Raw genomic sequence first — 10,560 nt, forward strand, 5'->3', positions numbered from 1 at the left:
GAAGGGCACTCCCTTAATCAGGCTACCAGCAAACTTAAACAGACGTTAGGGACACTAGCGCATGCCCACCCAGATGTGGATTCCATTCTTCCGACCTGAAGGAAAGAGCTTGCCCTCAGTGGACCTCCAGCGCTTAGGTAACACGGTGTGCCTGTGATAGACGCCAGTGAGGACCACTAATGCTTTGAGAGTAGAGCAGAAGCCGAGGCTTATTCATTGAGGGGTCTGGAAGCTACATCAAGGAGAAGTGAGTGTCTACTCAGCTAAGCGAATGAAGCAGAGGTAGAGATATCTAAGGATAAACCCCTGAGTGTGACCTAGGAGGAAGCACTTAGCAAGTGCTAGTGTATGTATCAGATTCATCTCCACAACACATCTTTGCAACAACCATTGAGGCAGTATGACTTTTTTTTTTTTTTTTTTTTTTGCCAACAAGGAAAGTGAGGGGCAGAGAGGCTACTAATGTCCCATGCTCACAGCCGGCTGTGCCAGTTGGAAGACTGCATGAGAACACGCACTCATTATTCAGAAGTTAATAGTAGAAGTAAAGAGACCTGGGCAATAGAGCTAAGGGGAAAAGGCCTTGAGGAATCAGTAGCTTCAAAAGATTGGGTGCACAGATGGGGGATATGAGACCTACAGGGATTCTAGCAGGGTGAAGAGACTGGTTGAATCTTGGGCTGAAAAGGGAAGCTCTAAACGGTGGGAAGGGAGGGCAGCCGCAAAGCAGCTGAGGTGGGCTCTTTTCAGATGAGACCGAAAGCCCTAAGAAAGGAGAAGAGGGAAAGGCAGGAAGCACTAAAAGCAGTAAATATCAAAGCGGCTGTGGGAACTCGAGGCATTAAGTATTTAGCAGGCTCTTTGCCTAAGTGTTCTATTTCCTCCCACCTCAGTGTGGGCAAGCCCGCCTGAGGAAGGATTTTTTCCTTCGTTTTACAACCCTGTCTGCTAACAGAGGGGACCCTTGGCTTGGTGGATTATGTAAACGGAGGAAACAGCCCCACTTTACCTCTAGTTTGTTTCCATTTGATGGATATTCGCCTTCCTAATTGGGCTCAGCACCTCTCATCTCATTTAAAAGTATTGAACCCTCCATTTCTTCACCCCACCCCACCCCACTCCACTTTTTTTTTTTTTTTTTTTTTTGTCATGCAAGTCACATCTTTGAGGAGAATTACGATGCAGAATTGGAGAAAACATTAAAAATGTAGGATGCTATGGTCAGAACCTTACTGACTTGGAGTTTTAAAAACTCATCTTTGAGTTCTGAATGAAACTGAAATTTTAAATGATTGCTGCCCCCTAGCCCCCCCCCCCCATCCCCACTGCCTGCTACCCCTGACTCTTTCTTCTGAGGTCTCACAGGGAGGGCTGCTTGGCTTGTTAGTCCTACTGGGACTTAAAATTTAAGAATGTCATTGAGACTCCTTTAAAACATAGTAAGGAATGAGTTCTTTTAGAAACAACATTTGGCAGCAAAGTAATTCATACATACACAGCACAATACGTCAAAGCATGGATTTTTTTTTCTCTAAAGTGTGTTGTTAAAAATGCATGTATTGCAAAGACATATTAGGGAGCTATGCTGCACAATTGCTTCATTAGGGGGAAGAGTTTCTTCAGCTACTTCTAAAACAATATTTCTAAAAGTTAAGAGATGCTGATGTAAATGTGGCCGTTTTTGTTGTTCCCATAGTAGGATTATTTTATAATCGTAATTAGTCAAATCTACCCCTGCCCCTGCCCCTGCCCCCTGTGTAGAACTACATGGGTTGAAAGGTAAGTCCCCAGCAGAAGGAACACTAAGCTAACATCAAGATGTTTGGTTTAATTCTTCACCCTCTATAGTCCTGGGTCAATCAAGATGCTCTGCCTGCTGGTGAGGGGTGGTTCTTATCCCCACCTGAGACTTGGAGTCACAGGATGGCAGTTTATCACATCAGCAATCCCTTGATAGAAAACCTTGATAGAAAAGGAAGGACCGGCAGCCATTTCTTATGCAGGAGGTGCAGACAGAGCTGGAGGAGAAAATATAACACACGAAGAAGAAGCCTCAGGAGAAGACAGTGGAAAGGTCTTGGATGTGGGGTTCAAAGGGGACACCAGGAAGGATTGTTGATGGTAAGAACGCCATGATATATATGTTTGTTGATATAATACTTTGCTAATAGCATGGACAGACAGACAGCAGCATGTAGGGGCACTGAGGAGGAAGGAAGTCTGTGTGACTGACAGCAGTGGTTCCCCTCCCTAGAGGTCTCTAAAGAGGGTTTCACTGGGAGCCTATGACCAGGCTCTCCAATTCCTCAGTAGGCAGAAGGGAGGGTTTGAGGAAGGGCATATGGGGTAACAGTGAAGAGTTACCATTGGTGGCTCTTCAATATGTCAGAGTCTGCAAATTCTCTTCTTCACTCGAAAAACTCAAGCACCTGGATGTCATCGCTATAGCTAGAGAGTCACAGACAATGCTCTCAGTGGGGTGCCTGTCACTATAGCTAGAGAGTCACAGACAGTGCTCTCTGTAGGACACTTGTCACTGTCTGTGAGAAGGCAGAGGGGGGGTGCAGGTACTGTGGCCTGATCAGCAGCCTGGTGTGGAATCTTCCACACTAACATGGAAGATCATTGACTGCTCAGGGCAGGGCAAGTGATCCAATCTGTTCCGAGATGGTAAGAAGTCTGCTATTTCTAGAGTAAAAAGGTGCTAAAAGGAGTTGTTTCTCTCCTCCTCCTCCTTGTCCTCCAGTTCCTTGTCTGAAAGTGCCGCATAAACCCCAGTTATCTCCATGTACGGACCAGGCCTGATTTCACAAGAGCCCATAAAGCACCAGCTCCGAAGACACCGTCTCTAGGAACAGACCACAAAATCGAGAACAGATCATAAAAGCCCCTCCCAAAGAACAGCCTGGGGATAATCGCAAAAGCGGGGAAGTGGCTTATCTCAGAATGAGCCATCTGCACTAGGCAGCCCTATTTCATCATATAGTTACAGTTCATGATATAGGAATGCAGACCACTGACTGCCAAAGACCCCCTAGCACCCACAAATGAAATTTTAGACTGTGTGATCCTTCTAGAGAATTCTCCTGTTCTCTACAAGAAGGCCTGTGTGTGTGCCTTTGCCTGAGGCCACCATTTTGGAGAATGGTTGACCCCCTGTATGCTGGTTGTTTCTGCAGAATAAACACTCGTTTTTGTATACTCTCTGAGTCCGAGATCTTCCTTCAGCGATTTTGGACCCTTATATCACTTCTCCTCCTCCTTCTCCTCCTCTCCCTCCTCCTCTTTCTCCTCCTCCTCCCCTTCCTCCTCTCTCCCTCCTCCTCCTCCCCTTCCTCCTCTTCACCCTCCTCCTCTCCTTCCTCCTCTTTCCCCTTCTCCTCCCCTTCCTCCTTTCCTCCTTCTCCTCCTCCCCCTTTTCCTCCCCCACCTCTTCCTTCTCCTCTCCTCTTCCTCTTCCCCCTCCCCTTCCCCTTCCCTCTCCCTCTCCCTCCTCCCTCTCCCCCCTCCTCCTCTTTGTGCCATTTGGACACGATGTATCTGAGGAATTTATCCAGCTCCTTATTTATGGGTGGGAAAGACAGGAAAGCTCAGAAGGTTCTGCAGTCAGTGCCACTGTGAAGCCACGGCTGAAACTGTCAGGAAGGTAGACTGCCCTCTGTCCAGGTTCTCGGTCTTATTAATAAAAGGATATACAGGCAGCCACAGTAGACCAGCATGTTAAAAGTCTTCATTAGGAGAGGAAGTGAAAATGTACAGTGTTGAAAGCAGCCCAGAAGAACTCAGGAGCCACCGACACTGGGCCGCTGTTTTATCGGTTAGGGAATGTCAGTCAAGGGTTGTTTCTGGGGTTGGAGTCACTCTACTGTTTCTTCCTTTGACATAAATTAGGTCTTGAGGTTGCCTCAGCCCAAAGCATGCATAAGTAACACAAGTGGACTCTAGATTCTGAAATTGTTCAATGGCTTCATTTTCTTCCATTTGACTTTCCCTTACCGTTTGAGTACAACCAATAGACAGGATATAGTGGTCATTTGTGGGGAGGGCATAGGGAGTGGGCAAGCCCGGAATTTTGTGCCTGGTAAAGAATTTCAAGTCTTGGGGAGTGTCTATGAGAATAGAATGCTTCCCTTTTGATTGGATGAAAGGGAATGACTATTAGTTTCATTAAGAGGGAAACAGGGAGGGGCGATTTAATAAGGGGCGTGGTCAATAAGGGGCATGCTCACTGTCCATCTCAACCCCTCACCTACCAACCCTTTCTAAAAGCCCTGCAGCCTGTCTTACTTGCCAGACCTTTGTTGTACTTTCTAAATACATTTATTTTAAACTGCTTTGAGTTATATTTTGATATACACAGTCAAACACGCTCTAAATGATTGGATCTGGGGTAGGTATGGCTGTTGGAGAAAGTATGTCACTTTGAAATTTCATGAGTACAAGCCAGGCTTTCTCTTCCTGTTTCTTGAGGACCCTGATGTGGAACTCTCAGCTACTTCTCCAGCACCATGTCTGCCTGCGCGACTCCATGCTCCCCACCATGACGACAATGAGACAATGAGCGAAACTCCTGAAACTGTGGGCAACCTCCAATTACATGTTTTCTTTTATAAGAGTTGCCTTGGTCATGGTGTCTCTTCCCAGCACTGGAACACTCTTTGAGTGTTGACAGTAGAGTGAAAAATGAGTTTTTCTAATATGCTTGTTCTTGAACTCACAGAACGTTTGCCTCAGCCAAATGATTCAAACTCCTTATTTCTTTTTTTTTAAATATTTTTTATTACATATTTTCCTCAATTACATTTCCAATGCTATCCCAAAAGTCCCCCATACCCTCCCCCCCCACTTCCCTACCCACCCATTCCCATTTTTTGGCCCTGGCGTTCCCCTGTACTGGGGCATATACAGTTTGCGTGTCCAATGGGCCTCTCTTTCCAGTGATGGTCGACTAGGCCATCTTTTGATACATATGCAGCTAGAGTCAAGAGCTCCGGGGTACTGGTTAGTTCATAATGTTGTTCCACCTATAGGGTTGCAGATCCCTTTAGCTCCTTGGGTACTTTCTCTAGCTCCTCCATTGGGGGCCCTGTGATCCATCCAATAGCTGACTGTGAGCATCCACTTCTGTGTTTGCTAGGCCCCGGCATAGTCTCACAAGAGACAGCTACATCTGGGTCCTTTCGATAAAATCTTGCTAGTGTATGCAATGGTGTCAGCGTTTGGAAGCTGATTCTGGGGTGGATCCCTGGATATGGCAGTCTCTACATGGTCCATCCTTTCATCTCAGCTCCAAACTTTGTCTCTGTAACTCCTTCCAAGGGTGTTTTGTTCCCAATTCTAAGGAAGGGCATAGTGTCCACACTTCAGTCTTCATTCTTCTTGAGTTTCATGTGTTTAGCAAATTGTATCTTATATCTTGGGTATCCTAGGTTTTGGGCTAATATCCACTTATCAGTGAGTACATATTGTGTGAGTTCCTTTGTGAATGTGTTACCTCACTCAGGATGATGCCCTCCAGGTCCATCCATTTGGCTAGGAATTTCATAAATTCATTCTTTTTAATAGCAAACTCCTTATTTCTAATGAATAGGTAAGAACCAGGAGGCAATATAACATTCCTGAGGTTGCAGAACAAGTTAGAGACATGACTAGAAAAACCGAAAGGTATAGAAAACTCCATTGAAGGCCATATGTACTACATTAACATCCAGCTACTAGTACAGGTTGTACTAGTGCGCGTTGCTACATCAGTTTCCTTTATGCTTAACCCAGAACTGGCAATCACAGCCCAGATTTGACAATAAGAAAAAAAGTAATAGATAACTGCTCAAGTTCTGTTTTCTTCACATTAGAAGGCCCCAGAGCAGAGCTGAACCTATGATTAACTCTTGGGCAAAGTCAGCCATCACACGATCTTACAAACTTGTAAACAACTCGCTATTGACAGGAAACTCTGCAGCTGGAGACTGGCTCTTTGTATGTGAGACTAAGTCAGATACAAAGACGCAACCATCTTTGCAGAGGATAGAACTCAAACCTCTGCTGCTCCTGCTGATTTGATTGTGCCATTACACAGCCTCCAGGGGAAAGTAAAACGGTTCACCGTCCAGTAGAATAAATTTAACTTGGTGCAGCAGGGGCAAGGGCAGAGGCAGGGGCGGGGTCGGGGGCGGGGTCGGGGGCGGGGTCGGGGGCAGGGGCAGGTATAGTACAAAGTGGAAAATGATAGGGATTTTTAGAGACAACTGTGGTTAGTTGAGTAAGAATGGCCCCCCATAGGCTCATATATTTGAATGCTTGGTCATCACAGAGTGGTATTACTTGAGAGAGATTAGGAAGTGTGGCCTTGTTGGGGTAGGTGTGGTTTTGTTGGAGGAAATGTGTCACTAGGGTGGGCTTTGCAGCTTCAGGAGTCCAAGCCAGGCCCAGAAGCTTGCAGATCTTGATGTAGGACTTTCAGCTACCTCTCCAGTACCATGTCTGCCTGCCTGATGCCAGGCTTCCTGTCATGATGATAATGGCCTAAGCTTCGGAAACTATCATCGATTCCTAATTAACTGCTTCCTTTTATAAGAGTTGCTGTGGTCTTGGTGTCTCTTCACAGCACTCAAACACCCACAAAAGGGGAATTGTTGAGGTTTGGTATGTTGCTGTGTATGGTAATGCTGAATTCTGTACCCAAAAGTCTAGTTGCCTGGGAATGAATTCTCACATTAATCAGCTTTTGTTGTGCAAACTTTGTTCCTTAATTTAAAACTGTTGATTAGATTAAAATGGTTACAGCCAATTACTGGAGGTGCTAGAGGTAGGTGGGTTTGAAGTTACCTGGTTGGGAGAAAAAGGAGTCAGAGGGAGGGGACTACCATGAGAGGAGATGGACCTTGAGAAGCTGGAAGTATTTGGGGTACACCATTGGGAAGGTAGCCAGGCCAGCAGCTAGAAAAGTAGATTAGGGGTTACCCCCTCCCCCTGTAATTGTCAAAGCTTAATAAGATAACCATAGTTTGAGTCTTATTCATTCATAAGCTAGATTTGGATAAGTTTAATTTGGTTCAACTACACACTCCCCCATCCTTTAACACGTAGGATCCCAAGAGAGTTTAACTCACAGGATATGGCAATGTGGTGCTTGTAAAATACACAACGTATATTTGTATTTACATTACAGTTGTCCCAGGATGGCCATGGCATATAGTTCAGTGGAAAATATATCTGAGATCACTTCACACATAGTAAATCTTTTGGAAAAAAATGTGATATCATTATTAAATTATGCATTCCAATTATTATCCCATGTTTCCCAACACCCCTGTAGCTCAGCAGATTTCAATGTGGTGTTTATGGGATTCGTTGACTATAAACGTTCAGTGTGCACAGTTTGGCTGATTCTATTCAGTGTCTCTGGGGTGGGTGTGAGAATGTAAGGTTGTCATGGTTTTTCTGCCCTCCGCCCCTACATGTAATTTTGATAGATGGAATGGTCCCCCCCCACCCCCTCCCCCACACTGGGGTTGATTTAAAAGAGTCCTAGAGAGGCAGATGCACTTGGAGAATAAGATACTCTGTGCTTCTGCTCCCTAGCAGACAGCAGTGTGGTCTGCATGCTTTGGGGGGTGCCATGTGTCTGCACAGCTGACAGGGATGCTGGGAGGAGCCAGAAGCTCTGTCTCCGCGGACGGACGTTGGCTACCGTTTTTTATCCTGAGTTTAGCGGATACTTTCTCTTGACTGTACGTACCGACCAGCAAAGCCTTGCTACTAACCCAGCATGTTATCCTTCTACCAGAATTTGATTTTATTTGAAGAAGTCATCTGAGCCAACCCACCCGACAAACACTATTAAAAACGAGGTTGTTTGGTAACACGTGGCCACCGGGCTGCTATTGCTTTCTACCAATCACAGGCCTGATATTTCTGAGAGATATTTACCATCTGTCCTATGCTGGTAGAGGGTAAGTCTGTTTGGCCCATGCCACCTCTCTGCGGGAGAGTGTAATATCAAACGGTCGCCACTTGGAGAGGCTGACAGGAAGTGCAAACATTCGCTCTCCTTCTTCCTTTTTCTGTTCCTCGGGTAGCCTTAGGTGACTCAGAGGTCACTGTATCTAAAGCATTTTATTTTTCTCTCTCTCTCCACCTCTATCATTAAGAAAAACAAAACAGAACTCTGTTTTAACATCTTGTTTCTGGAAAAGATCTTGTTGCTTGCTTCAAAGAGAAACTGGTGTTGGTGATACGATTCTTCCATATTTTCCTTTGTTCCACCCCTGAACTGCCTGTTAAGTTAACTGTGAGGGTACGGCTGAGTCTTTTTCAATGAAGACAATCCTCGAGGTCACTTTGTATTTCCTTTTGCTTCCCAGACTTTCTAGCTTGACAAAATTTATGGGCACCAGTGTACCCATGTGTATGCGTACCCATGTGTATGTGTACCTCAGCAGGTAAGGACTCTTGCAGTCAAACCTGACAACTTGAATTTACTCTTCAACCCTCATACTGGAAGAACTGGTATAAGATGAGTTTTGATCCCTGTATGTACACACACACACACACACACACACACTCACACACACACTTATACATGCTCACTCACATACAAGTGCACACTAATGAATGCACATATGTGCACACACATGTGCACACCACATGCATGCACGCTAAGTACGTAAGTGTAATTAAAAATAAAACATGTAATTGAGTGTCTATGTGTGTATGTTTGTGTGTGTGTTGCAGCAGTTCTATATTTTCAGATTATGTTGTAATGATTTTTACATATTATTCACATTTCTTTTCCTATTTCTAAGTCTCCCAGGGCCTCTCTCAAGATTTAAGGGTTACGAAGTGATGTTGAAGGGTTGCATTCAGATGGCATTGTATTCTCCAGTCAGATTTGAAAGAGTCACAGTCATTCTTATTCTGCCCTCTGCTGGTGGAGATGGGACACAACAGCTTCCTTTCAGCCTTGTCCACACTATAGAAAATACTGATTTAAAAAAAAAAAAAAATACCCTACCACACACTGAGCAGCTTGCCAGGCACCATGCTGGGCACAGGATCATTTCATTCTCCCAATATTCCATCCCACAATTCTAAAAGACATGGAGTGAAAATGCTATAATCTGGACCACAAAGGCAAGGCTCAGGTTCAATACTGTTCACATCTAAGAAGGCATGCACTGTCTCAGACTCAGCATCTGCAAGACTTAAACCTGTTCAAGAGAACTCTGCACTGGGTTTCATAGCGATGTTGAAGCATGGGTGATGGTGTGTGCAGCGACCATGATCCTGAAACTACTGCCTGCTCACCTAACTCAAGTTTATTGGTGGTACATTCTTTTGCTTCCTGTCTTTCATATGACTCACCACAATTTTCCTGGTGGAAAGGGGGCTTTGCCGTCTTCTGGCATCTCAATGAGCTATCACTAGAGGCCTCGTCCATTCTGTTTGCCTCGACTCACAGGAATTTGGTGCCAGGGCTACAGGCTAGAGGCCTTAGCATCCTTACGAAAGGCATTATCATCAGCTGAAGGGTTTGCAAGGAAGGAAACAAATGGTGCTGGGTAGTTGTGGAGATGACAGAAATGCTCTCAATTGCTTCAGAATCTCACGGAAAAAAAACCTAATGGCTCAATTAAACAAGTTATACAGTGTTGGTGGGAAACCTTAACATAATGCTAATCTTAATAAAACGCCACTGAGTTTTTAAGTCATTCTAGTGTTTTTAGAAGGGAGCTCTGTGGTCTGTGCTGAGGAGGTAGCAGGAGAGAGAGTCGTGGGGAGGGAGAGAGGCAGGCAAAGCTTTGATTGAGAGAGATTCAGTGCAGCAGTAATGGTGACTTCAACGTTGGAAGCAACCTAAGTACAAGAAGGCAATTACGTCAATAAATTACACTACTTCGATTTTAAAAGAACTACAATATTGGGGGCTGGAGAGATAGCTCAGGGGTTAAGAGCACTGTCTGTTTTTCCAGAGGTCCTGAGTTCAATCCCCGACAACGACATGGTAGCTCACAACCATCTGTAATGGGATCTGGTGTTCTCTTCTGGGGTGTCTGAAGACAGGTACAGTGTACTCACAAACATAAAATAAATACAGAAATCTAAAAAGGGGGCGTTCCTTTTAAGAAAAAAGGACTACAATATTTCCAGTAGAAATGCTGCAGACTGACTGTAGAGTTTATTGTCTAAGCAGGTGCCGAGCATAAACACACTCCTAGGTCCAATCTCCCAAATCACCACTACCACCATCATCACCAAAACAGAGAACTAGCCCCTGCCTCCCCAAAATACCACCACCCACAAGACATTAGTGTTGGAGATGACTTGAGAAAATCATCCTAATACAACAATGGACGAATAAGAAATCTAAAACCAAACACAGTTGCACATCCTTTCTGTCTGTCTTTCTCTGTGTGTAGTCAGATAGACATTTGGACTGCATTATTAACACAGCGTCCCCTTGATGCTACACTAGCAAATCAAACAGACCTGCCATGTCATTGCAGAGCTAAGTCTTGACTCAATTACTACATCTGAGCAGGAACGAGTTAAACTTAAATG

The sequence above is a fragment of the Mus musculus genome, chromosome 13 (genome assembly GCF_000001635.26).
Source record: "Mus musculus strain C57BL/6J chromosome 13, GRCm38.p6 C57BL/6J".
Taxonomy (NCBI): domain Eukaryota; kingdom Metazoa; phylum Chordata; class Mammalia; order Rodentia; family Muridae; genus Mus; species Mus musculus.